Source organism: Calonectris borealis, chromosome Z (assembly GCF_964195595.1).
Source record: "Calonectris borealis chromosome Z, bCalBor7.hap1.2, whole genome shotgun sequence".
Classification (NCBI taxonomy): Eukaryota; Metazoa; Chordata; class Aves; order Procellariiformes; family Procellariidae; genus Calonectris; species Calonectris borealis.
The window spans coordinates 50,774,195-50,792,726 of NC_134352.1; the positions used below are offsets into that span (position 1 = coordinate 50,774,195).

General features: G+C 41.4%; 1 protein-coding gene across 1 annotated transcript in view; it reads right to left on the reverse strand.

Moving 5' to 3' along the window:
• The window catches only part of CNTLN (centlein), a 221,234-nt gene that overhangs the window by 194,750 nt on the left and 7,952 nt on the right, over positions 1-18,532 (reverse strand). The gene's annotated exons all lie outside the window — the stretch shown is intronic.

Below are 18,532 nucleotides of genomic sequence, written 5' to 3' on the forward strand. Positions count from 1 at the left end.
ATTATATAAAAATGTTAGGAGAAAAAAAAAAATCAGCAAAAGATGAAGACAAGCAGAACAATGAGGAAGCACATGTACATAAACTGTGGACTGGATTAAGACCAAACCTGCTAAAACCAGCCTAACAGAAAGTTAGAAATTAATAAGCCAAAAGCATTATATTGGCAGCTAGGTCTATTCAACAGGTAAAAATCACAGGAGTGCAGCGTAATCTACTTTTTACTAGTTTTTGGATGTTAAATAGAATTTGCATGAGGACCATACATGACCTAAAAGGAAAACCAACACTATTACAGCTATCCATTTCCCTGCTTCTTTCTTCTTCCAAGCTCCTGGAACCTAACAATTTGCTAAGATATTGCAGGTATCATTATTTAACTAGAACCTCACTAAAATCGGCTAAACAAACAATACAGTATCTCATCTCTGCATAACTCTATCTTAATCCTGATTATCAATGAAACAGAAGACCTGAGTTCCTATCTTCACTTCCACTGTTTGGTTTCTTCATAGCTTTCCCACTTAAGTTTTTCTTTCCCTGATTCCTCATTTTTTATGAATAAGAATAGATTGCACCTTTGGTCACAGTACTGTGTGCCCATGACTTGAAACAGCTAAAAACAATGGTCATCTAAGACACAAAACAGCTCAACAGAACTACAAATTTGACAGGCCTCACAAGAGCCATTAAAGACCGTATACTATATGATTAGAGTAAATCTCAGGAGCAGAAATTGCTTTTTTTTTTTTCTGCTATCTTTTCTTTTCATTTGCTCCCAATCAGTTTTGCCTTCTAGGAAGCATTCTTGAACTTTATAAGTAGTATCAGTTCCAGCGCATGACAAACACTCCATCTTAATGTTTCTCTTTCTTCAGAACCAGATTGCTGGTTTAAAAAGTATCTTCCTCTTTTAACAGTTGTCATTTCTAGTTTACATTTATTTAAATCTTTAAATGTATGAACTTCTTCAACCAAGCAAGGAAGAAAACTTTATGGAGATCTGATGCCTTATCAAGGTACTGCTGTAAACCCACATACACGTAAGAAATGCACACCACTAACAAATCCGACTAGCTTTCTGGTTTGTGTTAGAAATAGAACACAGGCTCTGGCCACAAAGATCTTATAATTCAAGACTATTACCAGCTTATACAAACTGGACTACAGCAGAAAGAGTTTGTCTTTCATAAAACCAGAGAAATTTCATTTAACTGCCTTTGTAGGATATACGCAACTTTTAAGCGTTGACAGGGAGACTTCATTTCTGGTATTTCCAAACAAAACCAAACAGTTAAAAAACTTTATGTAGAAAGAAATGGGGCACAAACTGTTCTTTAAAAACCCTTGAAAAGAACATCATCTTTCTCTAACCAAATTGGGCTAGCAGTGTAAGGACTCTTTTCAAAACCAAAAGTGACCCTGCTGCGTGCAAGCAAACAGATACTAACCAACTGGATTATGGTGCACTATGGTGCATGACTGCATTCACTTTTTGAAGAAAGATAATACCAAAACTAAGCCATACATCATATAAGTAAGAACTCAAATGACTTCACATCAGTATGCAAGTCTTCATTCAGTTGAAGTGCTAAAAATAAGTTCACTTTCAGCTAGGAAATAAGTTAAAAGACAAACAGTAAGCATCACATTATCTATGTATCCAGTCTGAAAGACCATAAAAACTGCACTTTTTTCATGTGTCCTCAAAAAGCCACAATCTCCTGAAAATGCCTTACCATGCCACCTGAAAAGTCACAATGTGTGTACATCGTGAACCATGCATAACCTACTGTTTCTTCTCAAGCAGAAACAGAATGAAAAATAAAAATTATTTTCAGATTTGGAAAAACTGCTGCAGGCTTCCAAAAAGCATTAGGATCTATATAGAACCCAGATTCTGAGTATTTTTAACATCTAAAAATATCTTGTATTTATGTTGCGAGCCCAGAAAGAAAAAATACAAAGCCAAACAAATACCCACTAAATAATAGCAATGGAAATGTGATTTCTTTTCAATTATTTAGAAGGACAGTAAGTCAGCAGTTCTCACACTCTAAATGACACCACTTTGAGTATAAGGAAATCTTTGAACCACAATGGAGGAATAAACCGCTACATCTAACAAAGTATGTCTAACTCTAATTTTAAAATAATTTTAATTCAAATCTCTCAGTTATAACATGGAGAGAAGAATTGAAGTGATAACAGTGCTTGAATATTTTTTATATCTTTAATAAACAATTCACTGTGTGTTTTTACACTAAACTACTTAAAATCACTAAGAAATTAGTCTAAGGACCATGAAGTCATTACAGCACAGAGAAGTCCAAATATAACAAAGTGCCAACAGTATTCCACCTGCAAACGCTCAAAAATCTTGAGTCAAACAAACAATCAAAGTTTCTGATGCTGATTTATGAGCTCACGAGCTTTGTTCAGTTCACTTTTGTTTGCCTGTTTACAGACTTTTATTTGCTTACCATCAGGCTTCCTTAGCTTTTCCTTTTACTGTCCTGTATACAAGACCACAGAAGTAGCTGTTGGGTTTTCTGCTTATTTATTTATTAGAAGGGCTGAGACACTTGGGCTTCTGCATGACTCCAAGAAGCACTATCAAATATCACGAGACTCACTACAAGCAGTGGCAGCTGTCTGTTGTCCTACCCTGCAGCTTCCTACACACTCCAGGTCCCAGCTGGGGAACAGCGCAAGGCATCACAAGAAGACAGAACAGTGCACAACTTTCAGACACATACCTCTAAGCATAGCATTCCTCCGTTACAAAAAACGACAAAAAGGGAAAACTACAATAACATATACTGAATTGTTCCTAATGAACAAATACGTACAAAATATATATGTGTACAATAAAACAAGAGGGAAATGTTCACATCCCTCCCATGATTTTTGCTGAGTATCCAGCATGTATTGAGTCTCTGGCAACCTAGTTTCTACCTAAACTTTACCAAGCCTCCAGAAATTGACCTTTTGATAATATATAAAATATGAAGTTTCAATGAATATTGTCTTCCTAATGAAAACACAGATACTCAGGTACAAATGATCTCTTTTAATTGAATAAGCAGTTCAGATTAACATCAAAGCACCTCTAACTATTTCACAGATTACTTTCAAAGTTGTCCAAGAAAGAGTAAAGTCAACTCCAAGTTGTACCCATGTCAGTGAAATTGCCACTCGTTACATAACTAAGTTCTGCGACATTTCTATCTGTGCTGAAAAAATAGATGAAGGAGGAATGAAAAAGCCATCCTAACTTAAAAAGGAAAAAGCTTGCAGTAAGGAATATTGAATGTGAACAGTGTGCACTAAACTTCAAAGAAACAGCTAGACAGAACAGGCTAAGTAGTGTCTATTAAAAAAAAAAAAAAGAAAAAAAAAACACAAACCACAAACAAACAAAAACCTTCCCAAGTCACCTGGAAGTAACTGAAAAATCACTGGAATTTCCAGAAGTGCAAAACAACACCATTTCAATAAATGCTGCTTATTTTTCATGATGGCAAGAACTGGTATTTGAAGTCACTACTGGAACCTATGAATGAGTACACAGAACTGTAAAGCAATGCAGTAATTTTATCAACAGATACTCTAATCTACAAATATCATTCACTGCATATTTGTATTTCTGCAAATGCACACAAAACAAACCAGCATCCCGCCTAAGTGGCCCTTCTGCCAAAAGAATGAGGACACATTATTTAACAGCATCTTCAAATACATATTACCAGTAAAAAAATAAAACATCATCTGCAGTTAAAAATCTGTGAACTTTATTACACAAAAAAGTTTACACGGAAATGTACTCATTATAATTTCTCATTATGGCAATAAAACATTAGTAAAACATTAGTCAATGAATGGTAAGTTACCATAAAATGTGACTGACTTCTCTTTAACATGCCAAACATTTTAATAGCTAAAACTGTTCCATTTAAATCTATAAGTAAAACTAAGCATTTTGTGTAACAGAATGAGTATTAGCCAGAAATTATTACAGTTTTAAGATGAAAAGAAGTTTAAACACTCTTTTTAAGCTCTTGGCACAATTAATGGACCTGGTAAGGCTGTTCCCTGAATGGTCTTGGAAGCCAAACAATTTCTTCCAAAAAAGGTCTGCTTAGATTGTCTGAAGTTGGCACAGAAAAACACTACAGCTGTCAAGGCCTGGGATGTATCAATCTTCAGCGTACCCAAGGAACACTCAGCCCACTCAAGTGTACGTTAACAGCTCAAGAGGTCAGCAAGAGAGTACCTTGAACAGCTGAGAATTTACATACACAAGGCAGTATACAGATGTCATTTGAAAGTTAGTGAAAATCACTCATGAAAACTAAGATTATTCACAACACATCTAATATCACATAAAGACGCTCATCCTGCGATCAAGTTTGCACACCAGAACTAAAGAATCATGCAAGAAAAAAGAGCACACTGCGTATCCCCTGAAAAGTGGGATTTTTCCTCAGCCTACAGCGAAAGTAATTGTAGTTCATCATCATATTGAAAGACATACAGAAATTAAGAGTACCTTAGGCCTTCAATGTGTTCTTTGCAAAGCAAACTGGATTTTTCTTACTGATTTTTAACAGCAGCAAGCTCAGAAGCAGGGACAAACATAGGATGAGCCACTGACAAAGGTTATACAGCATGACTAGCTACAGCAAAAGTACTTGCTTGCAAGTGAAGTCGTGAATTTATTAAACATTAGTGTAAGTCACAAAACACAGAAACCCTTTGGCTTATAAGCAGGGAAAGACAAATATTCTTATTTAAATTAAAACAATTTACTTTCCCTTTGGAAGAGAAATCCAAGGATAAATACTGCTCTGGACATTTGATATCAAAAGAATGTAAAACTGTATCAATATTGCATACAGTTATTCATCTAATGGAAACTTAAAAGTGACCTAAACATAGAAAGTTTTCAGTATTTTTACACTGCTTTATCAGCAGAGAATTAGCTGGCATTTTTTTAAAGTAATGATACTGAATTGCTATAGGAAAAGCTTTTAAATTAGCAGTGAGAGGAGTGCCAAAAGCATAAGCAGTATCTCCCTTCTTTTTTTGCTCACAGGATCTATACGTTCATGACAGTTTGGGTATTAAATTTACAAGTAGGTTTAATTTTTGTTTACGTGTCTCTCATGTACTGTGTTAAGAACAAGGATAAACTGAAAAACCTCCTCCTTTAAGGTAAACTCATACATCAGGCACCTCAGTTACAGTTTGAAATCAGTACTCTCTGATGTTTCATTGTATTTATTTAAAAACATGTTAGCTATTAGGAGTGTTCACATCATACCTTAAATTTTTATAGCATTACAAATTATTATTTATTAATTAGGAAGATACCATCTTCTGAAATCTGGAAGAGAACACCCTCAGAACAGAAAAAAACAAAAACCAAAACCCAAACAAACAACTCTTCCTGCCTGCCCCCCCTCCAAATAATTGCTAGAAAAGCACAGGACACAAACTCTCATTTTAGTTTTTTAATCAGCAGATACCCCCAAAAGGGAGGACAGAGGGAGCTATTGGTTTACTGTTAATTTTTAATAAGAACTCTATAATAATCAGATACTGACAATCTTCTGCATGAAGTGAATATATTTCTATACAAAGTGAAATACACATGACTGTCAGGCTGGAAGAATTCGTATGGAAATGCAAAATATTATACAGAATTGAGAAAAAAAAAAAAAACACCATGAAATAACATAGCTCATAAAAGCATTGAAACATCTGCAAGAAAATTGTTAATATGGATTGTTTTGGACTCCCCTAACATCTTAGTAACTTCCAACTAAAGAGCTCAAGCCTTTAATCAAGCTGACGTATACACTTTACATGCAAGTGACAGACTTGCTTCTTGATGTCTCACAAGACTTTTAAACTTACACTGTTGTATGCTGCCAGTGTAGGCTCTCTTGATCCTGCTGTGCCAGTGTTTCTTTGTGATTTCCAGTCACGTATTACATTCCTAAATAAGAGGTATTCTCTCTGCAACCCACCAAGTCCTGCTGAGTGGTCACAGTACAGAATACTCTTACACTTTACAGAACCTAGCTTTGAGATGCTACACTTTTCAACAACCTAAAAAGTCACTAGAAGATAAGACTGATCTGTACCTCACAAGAAAAGTTAGTGCCTTATATGCACCAGGCTCTAAAGATAACATTAGATTATTTTCAAGTTCACAAAAGTCACTTACATACAGCATGCGCTGTTACATCTAATTGCCAGGTAGAGATTTGTAAAAGGATGTATGTGACCCGACCAGACTGATAGCTTCAAAATAGATGCCATCAGCAAACAAGTGTATCTTACCCACTTCTTCCCCAATTCCTTAATGTTGCAGTATAAGGCGTATGCAACCAACATAAAATTTTATGATACCTGAAAAATAGTTTAACGTATCTTCCAGCCATAATTTTCTGTTTAAAGAATTTCCTGTTATCTTGTCTCTGTTGGTAGTTTTGGCAACAAAGATACCTTTGAATCAAAAATGGAAAAAGATATTTACACATGTATGTAGAATCTAAAAAACTGTATGTAGATAAATATACACACATACTCCCCCCAAGAATTGCATCCTTACTCAGAACGCTGTTGAAAGCACACAGGCACCATAAAAATAATACAGTATTATCATGTTACAATGTTGATGCAGTAGTAGTGTTCTAAGCAAAAATACTACACGACTTATACCAAAAGATGCTGTCATTACATGCGATTTCATAAACAGACTCTCAGATTAGTCTATCAGTGTGACAAAAAGACAGCAATGCACTTAACTGAACAATTTTATTACATGTTCTTAATTGACGTAAATAAGTGACTCATTATGGCATCAATGGACAAGAAATACAAGACATTTCCCGGCCCGTCATGACATAGTCAATGAATTAACATCACAAAAATTAGATCAGTACCATCACAGAAGGACAGGACAGAAATAAGCACACATTAAATGGTAGAGAGAAGTTATCAGAGAGACATGGACCTATGACACACAATGCCACCCTCACTGAATAGCTGAAAGTAAATTACTTCCTTTGCTCTTTGGTGAACGCAATCAGGACTCTCTGCATGCCTTCATTCACTGGTATAGCCATTACACTGACAATTGCTTGTACTCAAGATTGAAAGCTTAACACTTGGTTGATGTACGAATTGTTTTCAAAGACGAGAGGATAGAAGAAAGCAAAGGCTTCAGTTCCAGAGGTAAGGGTTTGCTTTCATCCCTTTATAGATCAAGGATAGGATAAGTCATCTGTGAGTTTTCATTTCAAGGTATAAATATCTAAACTACTTCAATTAAAACTAATCATAGTCACTGAAGTAATTTGGACAGAAGATGCACAGAATGGAATAGGACATGAATTTTCTAAGTCACAAAACTGCTTTCTGGAAGTGCTACAATTCTGACAGTTATTTTAAGACTTCAATCACTTATTTGAGAGCACAGGATAATCTAAGAATTTCAGCACAGGTCTCAGAGTTCGTTTTTATTTAAATATAATGCTCTGGATTAATACAATCACAATGCATTTGTGATTTGCTATGTATTCAAGAATACAGGAATGCACAAGTAGTTTTATTTTACAGACAATATAAACATACGCATGTATTTGCGTATATTCACTCTGAATTACCATGACTAATCAAGTAGAATTTGGGTCCATTGCCTGAAATGACTTTGTAGTACTTTTCGAATCCTGTGAAATTGCAGACAAATAGGAGAATATTTGCATATCTTCTAAGTCATGAGCTAAACAGTACCTGAAGTAGTTGAAACAGTGCACACTTAAAAACAAGAAAGAAGACGACGACTATCTAAAGTCATTCTCTAACAGCATACTCCTCTTGAACCAAAATATATTTGACAGGAAAACCAGATCTGCTACAGCCATTCTCCCCAGGGCTGAATCTGTAACTATGTGGTAAACGAAGACATCTCAGCATGTTCTAGAGGCATCCTCAGTGCAGTTGGAAAAATTACAAACAAGAGCCTACTTCTCTGCACATAAAACACAACTTCCTTTATTGAGAAATAGCAATGTTTCGTTGTTCCCATAAAAGGTACCTTTTCACTCATGCCTATCTCATGGCAGTCAGGCCAAGTCCCCAGTGACTGGAGGAAAGGGAGTATCGCACCCTTTTTTAAAAAGGTAAAAAGGAGGGCTCTGGGAACTCCTGACCAGCCAGCGTCACCACGATGTCCAGTAAAATCACGGAACAGATCCTCCTGGAAGCTACATCAAGGCACGTGGATGATAAAGAGGTGATTAGAGACAGACAACATGGCTTCACCAAGCGCAAATCGTGCCTGACTAATCTAATGGCCTTATACAATGGAGTGACTGCATCAGTGAACAAGTGAAGAGCTAAGGATTGCCATCTACCTAGATTTCAGTAAAGCCTGTGATACAGTCCCCCACATTCTTGCCACTTCATTGGAGAGATATGGGTTTGATTGATGGACTGTTAGACAGATAAGGAATTGACTGGATGGCCCCGTCCAGAGAGTTACAGTTAATGGCTCAACGTCCAAATGGAAACCAGTAACAAATGGTGTCCCTCCAGGATCCATACTGGGACCAATATTGTTTAATACCTTCATAAATTATATAGACAGTGGGACTGAGTGAATGCACCCTCAGCAAGTTTGCAGATGACACCAAGCTGAGTGGTGCAGTTTCTACAACAACCAGAGGGACACTGACAAGCTTGAGGAGTAGGCCCATGCGAACCTCATGAGGTTCAACAAGGCCAAGCACAAGGTCCGGCATCTGGGTCAGGGCAATCCCTGATATCAATACAGGCTGTGGGATGAATTGATTGAGAGAAGCCCTGCCTAGAAGGACTTGCATATCTTGGTGGACGAAAAACTGGATATGAGCCAGCAATGTGCGCTTGCAGCCCAGAAAGCCAATTGTATCCTGGGCTGCATAAAAAGAAACATGGCCAGCAGGTCAAGGGAGATAATTCTCCCTCTCCACTCTGCTCTCATGAGACCCTACCTGGAGTACTGCATCCAACTCTGGGGATCCCAGCACCAGAAAGACATGGATGGCCCTGTCAGCGCAGGTCCATAGTAGGGCCACGGAAATGATCAGAGGGCTGAAACACCACTCCTGTGAAGAAAGGCTGAGAAAGTTGGGGTTGTTCAGCCTGGAGAAGAGAAGAGAGATCTTACTGCAGCCTTTCAATAACTAACGGGGGCTTATCAGAAAGACAGAGAGACTGTTTACCAAGGCCTGTAGTGACAAGAGAAGAGGCAACAGTTTTAAACTGAAAGAGGGTAGATTCAGATTGGACATAAGGAAGACATTTTTTACAACAAGGGTGGTGGGGCACTGGAACAGGTTTGTGGATGCCCCATCATTAGAAGAATTCAAAGTCAAGCTGGATGAGCAACGTGATGTACTGAAAGACGTCCCTGTACATGGCAGGGGGGTCGGACTAGATGATCTTTAAAGGTCCGTTCCAATCCAAACCATTTTATGACTCTATGATCTCGATACCAAATTTTAGATTCCCACTCACATCCCAGGGGCAATTTGAAATATTTGCACACAGACATACTGTGAACAGGTAACTACTTTTAATAGGTGCAAAAATACATTTTTTTATTTGAATCTCACTCTCGGTTCATCTTCAGTTTTACTCAAATATTCCAAACGAGTACTTTTCAGGAAGAAAGACCAGGTATGCAAAAATTCATTCTAGTTAGCTCAAATTTGTCAAAAGTAAAAAAAGCAAAAGAAAAAACAAACTTAGCTATTCAACAACACCACTTCTGTCTATAAAACATAAAGAGTAAGGCCTTTATTAACAACACCTGTACTAATCAGACTCATGTGATTTAGACTCCTTATGGCAAAATATAAGAGTATAAAATAACAAAAAAAACACCCAAAGCACTAAACAGCTGGCGTCCCTTGGCACCAATAAATATGTGGTTTTGGCTTAATCACTAATAAAAGAAATTAGTATTTAATGAATGGGAGCATTAAACACTTCGCCCCATTTTGAAAGAACAATATGGATATCAACAATTCATCCAGAAGAAATACTAGCGCACTCAAATTGTCATACTGGTAGTTCACAACCATTTAAATTTTGGTCATAAAGTCAGAAGAATAAGAACAAAGTCGACATAAAAATACATCGCTAAGGAAGAACTATGGCTTTTTAAATTTAATATTAGTTTCAATTCTCAGCTATTGTTTTAAAAACATTTCTAATATGTACAATCAACGCACATCTCAGCTATTCATGTATCATGAAACAATGCAATGTTTTGTTATTTAATATATTTTTCATATGTACTTGTAAATAAACTGGGGGGGTTAAAACTACTTATAAATCAATGTTATCACAGCTACATTAGATTTTCAATGGGTGTCTGTGACAGATGCGACTTTAAGTATTCAGCTCCTGTCACAACCCACCAATTGCTACAATCTAACTATACATTCTATCAAGTTTTATTGCCTACCCCCATCGGAATGGATCTCACATTGGTAAGAAAACTGCTGCAACACGATTATCTGAGTCAATTGCTAAAACGAATTCGGAATGGACAAAGAACCCTGATTACCGTCCATCATGATGCAGAGAAGATACACCATGTGCTAGAAAGGGTGAAGAAAGATTGAGAACATCACTGGTGGGAAACTCTTTTCAGATGGTCACCAACAACAACTGGAATTTTGAATTTAATACTGCATCCAATTGCATTTGACCTTATACATTTATTGCTTATAATCATTCTGTACATCAAACTTGGACAAAAGATGAAACAAATTACGCCAATCTAACATGTAAAACGTATACAATCAACTGATTCTGTATGTGAAATGGTATATAACTAGCATTAATTGCAACCCTCAAACTAAACAGCTTATCAAATAATTGGACTCTTACCACTGATCTGCAATACACCACATACTTATGACAGAGGCAAGAGGTAACCGTACTACCACCCTACGAGTCGATAAAGTGGATTGACTGTGGTCACAGGGTGGAGCGTGACGGATGCACTCGACCCCTTAACCAAACTAGCAGTAGTTTGGTACAGGCTCCAAAGGAGGTGAAGGCCTGAGCCGCAGCTGGGTCAAGAACTCCTCTAGTTTCAATCTGTTCTCTAAAAACTCGCAAGGGAGCAGAGTGACACAGTGAGCATCGATGCATAGGAGCTTGGAACACCGATGGTGCGATTAACACATGAATAGTGGGTGGCTTTTCCAAGACTCATTTATCAAGGAACAAAGAAAGTTGTGGGTACAGGGAGTCTCATGCATACCTTTTCCATCGCATCTAATTTGACTATGAGCCAACCACTTTATTCCATAAATACAACAGCCTAAGTGAGCCTCCTCTGAGCCCTCCCTGCTAGCGTGGCTGCATGGCGGTGACCTCTCCTTGAGCTGGCACGCCTCTCAAAGTTGCTCCTTAAGGCAGAGAGACCTTTTACCAACAGCAGATCTTTGATAAGTGACTGAGAGCATGCTGACTTAATTCTAATGAAACATTACTGATCCATGTAGCTATTAAATATTAATTACTATAAACTTTGTATAGATAATTCCATTAGACATAAGCCATTGTCCAAGTCTGAGACTAAGATTGGACCTAGCCACACCTATGCTCCATCAGGAGTTTAGAAAGCAAGGGGGTCCACTCTGAACCTCATGACTCAACAGAAGGGTCTTCCTTACCCTTCTCATCTTTGGTCTCTGTGTGAATCATTCTAACTCGAGTCTAACTCAATTTTCCTTTTATGTTTCTTCCATGCAGTAATTAATAAAGTGAACCTTGCTATCAAACTTATTGAACCTTGGTAAACCACTGTTAAACTTTGTTAAATTCCATCGCATCTATCGAACCCTGTCAAATTATTATTCTACCTCAATGTCGTGGTTTAACGCCAGCCAAGTAAATAAACCCCATGCAGCTGCTCGCTCACCTCCCCCTCTGGTGGGATGGGGGAGAGAATCGGGAGGGCACAAGTAGGAAAACTGCAGGGTTGAGATAAAAACAGTTTAATAATTGAAATAAAACGAAGTAGAACAGTAAGAATAACAATGAGAACAACAACAATAGCAGAATATACAAAGCAGACAATACGCAATGCAACTGCTCACCAACTGCATGTCACGAATGGGGGGCGAGCCCCCCCCACACCTGGTTTTTATACTGAGCATGATGTCACATGGTATAGAATACCCCATTGGCCAGCTGGGTCCACCACCCCGGCTGTGCTCCCCCTCCCCGGTGCAAGCCTCACCCAGCAACAGCCAAAGCATCAATGGGCCATCAACGCTCCTTTCACACTGAACCCAAAACACAGCACACCCCCCAGGCTACTGGGAAGAAAGTTAACTCTGTCCCAGCCGGAACCAGGACACTCAATAAAACATATTGCTGCTTCTCTCTTTTGAGTGAGGTGCATTCCATTGTTTTGCGACAGTGTCCTGGATATCAAATTGGTCCAGAATGAAAGAATGCATCTGTTTTTCCAGCTAATTAAATGTTTTTCATAAGTTTGCTATAGCAACCCTATCTGTTATCTGTTATGCTAGTGATACCAAATAGAGTATTTTACATCCCTCCCTGACGCACTAAGTGATCAAGACAAAACAGTCCAGCTGTCCACAAAGTACTGTTCTTTTTCTGCAAACACAGTATAAAATAAGACATGAAGACCAGAACAGGTCTATGCACAGCTTTTCACAGTAAGCAGGAAACACAAAATATGAAAAAAAGCCAGCGTCGTCTGAAGCCCCCGTCACTTCACTTTCCACAAAGTAACAGCCCACCTTCCTTGTTTCTCTTCTACCCAAAAACGCTTACGGATACACATAGTCCACTCTTACAGACTTCTCTCCAATCCCTGACAATAAAGGGAAGCAACAGTAACAGCAACTACAACTACAGGAAGATCTCTTTCTTCCCCATTTGTATCACCTTTTGACAGAAACTGGAAATTCTAAAGGCGAATCAGCTGCAGCAGAACACTTACAGACAGATTACTTATCAGTTCCTAACTTTTTGACTAACAGAGAATTTTCTGGTTTTTAATCTATAAACTGCATTTGTAAATTGAAAACCATAAGCAGCAGTATGATTTCTTTGACTAAAAATTAGGGTCTGCAGACCAATGGCAGCTGACAGACTGTACCTTCTGAGTCAGGGGTATTGTCCTGGTTTGGGCTGGGATAGAGTTAAATTTCTTCCTAGTGCTGTGTTTTGGATTTAGTATGAGAAGAATGTTGGTAACACACTGATGTTTTCAGTCGTGGCTAAGTACTCTGCTAGTCAAGGACAGCTCCCATGCTCTACCACGTGCACAGGATGGGAGGGAACATAACCAGGACACCCGGCCCAGCTGGCTAATGGGGTATTCCATACCGTGTGACGTCATGCTCAGTATATGAAGGGTAGGTGTGTTCCAGGAAGTACCGATCGCTGCTTGGTTATCGGTCAGCGCGGGTGGTGAGCAATTGCATTGTGCATCACTCATTTTGTATATTCTATCATTATTATTATTATTTTCCCTTTGCTGTTCTATTAAACTGTCTTTATCTCAACCCACGAGTTTTTCTCACTCTTACCCTTCCGATTCTCTCCCCATCCCATGCGGGGCGGGGCGGGAGGAAGTGAGTGAGCGGCTGCATGGTATTTGGCTGCCTGCCAAGTTAAACCATGACAGTCCTTTTTGGCACCCAACATGGGGCTCGAAGGGTTGAGATAACGACAGATCAGACCAAAGAATGTTAAGGCAGAATTGGTTATAAGCATTCATTATATTGATTGGTCACAATGTTGATTTATTGGCTCTCAAAGTTGTGGGGCTGGCTCTCAATGTTGGGTCATGTAATACCTTGCTTGCAGTATGTGTTCCCTGTTGTGCTGTTCATCACTGCTCAGAACTGGGCCAAGGTTATCATTTTGCTGCTGTTTTATGACGTGATAAAATCATTGGTCCTAAGTCTAATCTGGTATCTGTACTCAGCATTGCCGTCATCTCTGTACCTCGGGAACCATCTCTTAGAAACTACTAGTAATTACACTTTCTTCTCCTCAGAGAATGAATTCAGCGGGGAGACAGGATGGGACACTTTCTCCCACTTGTTCATCTTCCCTTCCATATCTCCAGAAACTCCTTTTTCTTCTATCCTCTTCATAAGACATCGGCAATATTCCCTGAGAATTTTGAATATCCTTGGGATGTTCAAACAAGCAGGTTCATATTGCTATGTCTCCTGAATGTGGTTCAGGCCTTGTTTAGGGTTAAACAACTATTTCAGAATAACATCCAGAGACCAACCCCAGCAAGACACGGTGGCTACTCAAACCCCAGCGACAGACACTGCAGCTACCTCAACCCCCACGACAACCACTGTGGCTACTCAAACCCCAGCAACAGTCACTACAAGTACTCCAACTCCCGCGACAGGCACTGCAGCTACCCAAACCCCAGCAACAGGCACTACAGCTGAACCAGAGGACCAACCCTTGCTGGTATCCGTCGCCCCTGTACAGAAGAAGAAATCTTGGAAGCGGAAGTCAGGTCGTTTAGAAAGGGATGATGGAAATGCAGGGCCATAACGAGGAGAGGAGGAGGAAGAGGAAGAACTCATAAATGAGACGGAAACCACCCAATCCCTACCCCTGAGTGAGCTGTGAGATATGCGGAAAGATTTCAGCCGTCGTCCAGGCGAGCGTATTGTTACCTGGCTGCTCCGATGCTGGGATAATGGGGCCAGTAGCCTAGAATTAGAAGGGAAGGAAGCCAAACAGCTGGGATCCCTTGCTAGGGAAGGGGGCATTAACAAGGCGATTGGAAAAGGAACACAGGTCCTCAGCCTCTGGAGGCGACTGCTGTCAGGCGTGAAGGAAAGGTATCCCTTCAAGGAAGATGTTATATATCGCCCAAGCAAATGGACCACTCTGGAGAGAGGTATCCAGTACCTGAGAGAATTAGGCGTGCTGGAGGTGGTTTATAGTGACCTGGACAACGACCAAACACCCAAAGATCCAGATGAAGTCCAGTGCACACGACCCACGTGGCAGAAGTTGGTACGGAGCGCACCAGCGTCATATGCCAGTTCGTTGGCAGTACTGTCCTGGGCAGAGGAACAAGCACCAATGGTGGATGACATGGTTAGCAGACTTTGGGATTTTGAAGGAACTATCTCCTCCTCCCTTGTCTCGGCTGTGGAGAAGCTGTCCTGGAAGGTCCAGCAACTCGAAGAGGGTATGTCCTATTCTCTACCTGTACGGACCAGTATCTCAGCCATTAGAAGTCAGCGTTTTTCTCCTCAAGAGAGAGGATATAGAAAGTACACACCACGGGGCACCCTGTGGTTTTACCTGCGTGACCATGGACAGGACATGAGGCAGTGGGATGGAAAACCTACCTTCATCCTAGAGGCATGTGTACGTGAGTTGCAAGGAAAACCAATCATACAAGGGGGTTCTCCCAGGAAAAATGCTGCTCCAGTTTTCAGGAAAAACCTGTCCCACGACGGTCCAGTTTCCAGTGAACAGTTCTCCAGATCGAGTAGAAGGGCTGATCTTACTTTGGATTGTAACAAAGGAATTCTTAACTCGCATTTGCAAGAAGTGAGAAACTGATACTATGACCAGAACTAGAGGGGCCCTGCCTCCAGCCAGGTGGAGGAAAGGGACAACCGGATTTACTGGACTGTGTGGATTCGATGGCCTGGCACATCAGACCCACAGGAGTATAAGGCTCTCGTAGACACCGGTGCACAGTGTACCCTGATGCCATCAAGCTATAAAGGGGCAGAACCCATCTGTATTTCTGGAGTGACAGGGGGATCCCAAGAGTTAACTGTATTGGAGGCCGAAGTGAGCCTGACCGGGAATGAGTGGCAGAAGCACCCCATTGTGACTGGCCCAGAGGCTTCGTGCATCCTTGGCATAGACTACCTCAGGAGAGGGTATTTCAAGGACCCAAAAGGGCACTGGAGGGCTTTTGGTATAGCTGCCCTGGAGGCGGAGGAAATTAAACAGCTGTCCACCTTGCCTGGTCTCTCGGAGGACCTTTCTGTTGTGGGGTTGCTGAGGGTTGAAGAATAACAGGTACCAATCGCTACCACAACAGTGCACCGGCGGCAATATCGCACCAACCAAGACTCTCTGATCCCCATCCATGAGCTGATTCGTCCACTGGAGAGCCAAGGAGTGACCAGCAAGACTCGCTCACCCTTTAACAGTCCCATATGGCCAGTGCGAAAGTCCAATGGAGAGAAGACTAACAGTAGACTAGTGTGGCCTGAACGAAGTCACGCTGCCACTGAGTGCTGCCGTGCCGGACATGCTAGAACTTCAATACGAACTGGTGTCGAAGGCAGTCAAGTGGTACGCCACAATTGACATTGCTAATGCCTTCTTCTCCATCCCTTTGGCAGCAGAGTGCAGTTTGCTTTCACTTGGAGGGGCGTCCAGTACACCTGGAACCGACTGCCCCAGGGGTGGAAACACAGCCCTACCATTTGCCATGGACTGAGCCACACCGCACTGGAACAGGGTGAGGCTCCAGAACACCTGCACTACATTGATGACATCATTGTATGGGGCAGCACTGCAGAAGAAGTTTTTGAGAAAGGGGAGAAAATAATTCAAATCCTTCTGAGGGCTGGGTTTGCCATAAAACAAAGTAAGGTCAAGGGACCTGCACAGGAGATCCAGTTTTTAGGAATAAAATGGCAAGATGGACGTCGTCAGATCCCAATGGATGTGATCAACAAAATAACAGCCATGTCCCCACCAACTAGCAAAAAGGAAACACAAGCTTTCTTAGCCGTTGTGGGTTTTTGGAGAATGCATATTCCAGATTACAGCCTGATTGTAAGCCCCCTCTATCACGTGACCAGGAAGAAGAACGACTTCAAATGGGGCCCTGAGCAACAACAAGCCTTTGAACAAATTAAACAGGAGATAGTTCATGCAGTAGCCCTTGGGCCAGTCCGGGCAGGACAAGATGTGAAGAATGTGCTCTACACCGCAGCCGGGGAGAATGGCCCTACCTGGAGCCTCTGGCAGAAAGCACCAGGGGAGACTCGAGATCAGCCCCTCGGGTTTTGGAATCGGCTACACAGAGGATCCGAGGCCCGCTACACTCCAACTGAGAAGGAGATATTGGCAGCATAGGAAGGGGTTCGAGCTGCTTCGGAAGTGGCTGGAACTGAAGCACAGCTCCTCCTGGCACCCCGACTGCCGGTGCTGGGCTGGATGTTCAAAGGGAGGTCCCCCTCTACACATCATGCAACTGATGCTACGTGGAGTAAGTGGGTCGCACTGATCACACAACGGGCCCGAATAGGAAACCCCAGTCGCCCAGGAATCTTGGAGGTGATCACGAACTGGCCAGAAGGCAAAGATTTTGGAATATCCCCAGAGGAGGAGGTGACGCATGCTGAAGGGGCCCCACCGTATAACAAACTACCGGAAAACGAGAAGCAATGTGCCCTGTTCACTGATGGGTCCTGTCACCTTGTGGGAAAGCATCGGAGATGGAAAGCTGCTGTATGGAGTCCTATACGCCAAGCTGCAGAAACTGCTGAAGGAGAAGGTGAATCGAGCCAGTTTGCAGAGGTGAAAGCCATCCAGCTGGCCTTGGACATTGCTGAACGAGAAAAATGGCCAGTACTTTATCTCTATACTGACTCATGGATGGTGGCAAACGTCCTGTGGGGGTGGTTGCAGCAGTGGAAACAGAACAACTGGCAGCGCAGAGGCAAACCCATCTGGGCTGCTGCGTTATGGCAAGATATTGCTGCCCGGGTAGAGAACCTGCCTGTAAAAGTACGTCACGTAGATGCTCACGTACCCAAGAGTCGGGCCACTGAGGAACACCAAAACAACCAACAGGTGGATCAGGCTGCTAAGATTGAAGTGGCTCAGGTGGATCTGGACTGGCAACATAAGGGTGAATTATTTATAGCTCTGTGGGCCCATGACACTTCAGGCCACCAAGGAAGAGATGCAACATATAGATGGACTTGTGATCGAGGGGTGGACTTAACCATGGACGCTATTGCACAGGTTATCCATGAATGTGAAACATGCGCTGCAATCAAGCAAGCCAAGCGAGTAAAGCCTTTTTGGTATGGAGAACAATGGTTGAAATACAAATATGGGGAGGGTTGGCAGATTGATTATATCACACTCCCACAAACGCGCCATGGCAAGCGCTATGTGCTCACCATGGTGGAAGTAACCACAGAATAGCTAGAAACATAACCCGTGCCCCATGCCACCGCCCGGAACACCATCCTGGGCCTTGAAAAGCAAGTCCTGTGGCGACATGGCACTCCAGAAAGAATTGAGTCAGACAACGGGACTCACTTCCGAAACACCCTCATAGACACCTGGGCCAAAGAGCACGGCATTGAGTGGGTCTATCACATCCCCTACCATGCACCAGCCTCTGGAAAAACTGAACGATACAACAGACTGCTAAAGACCACA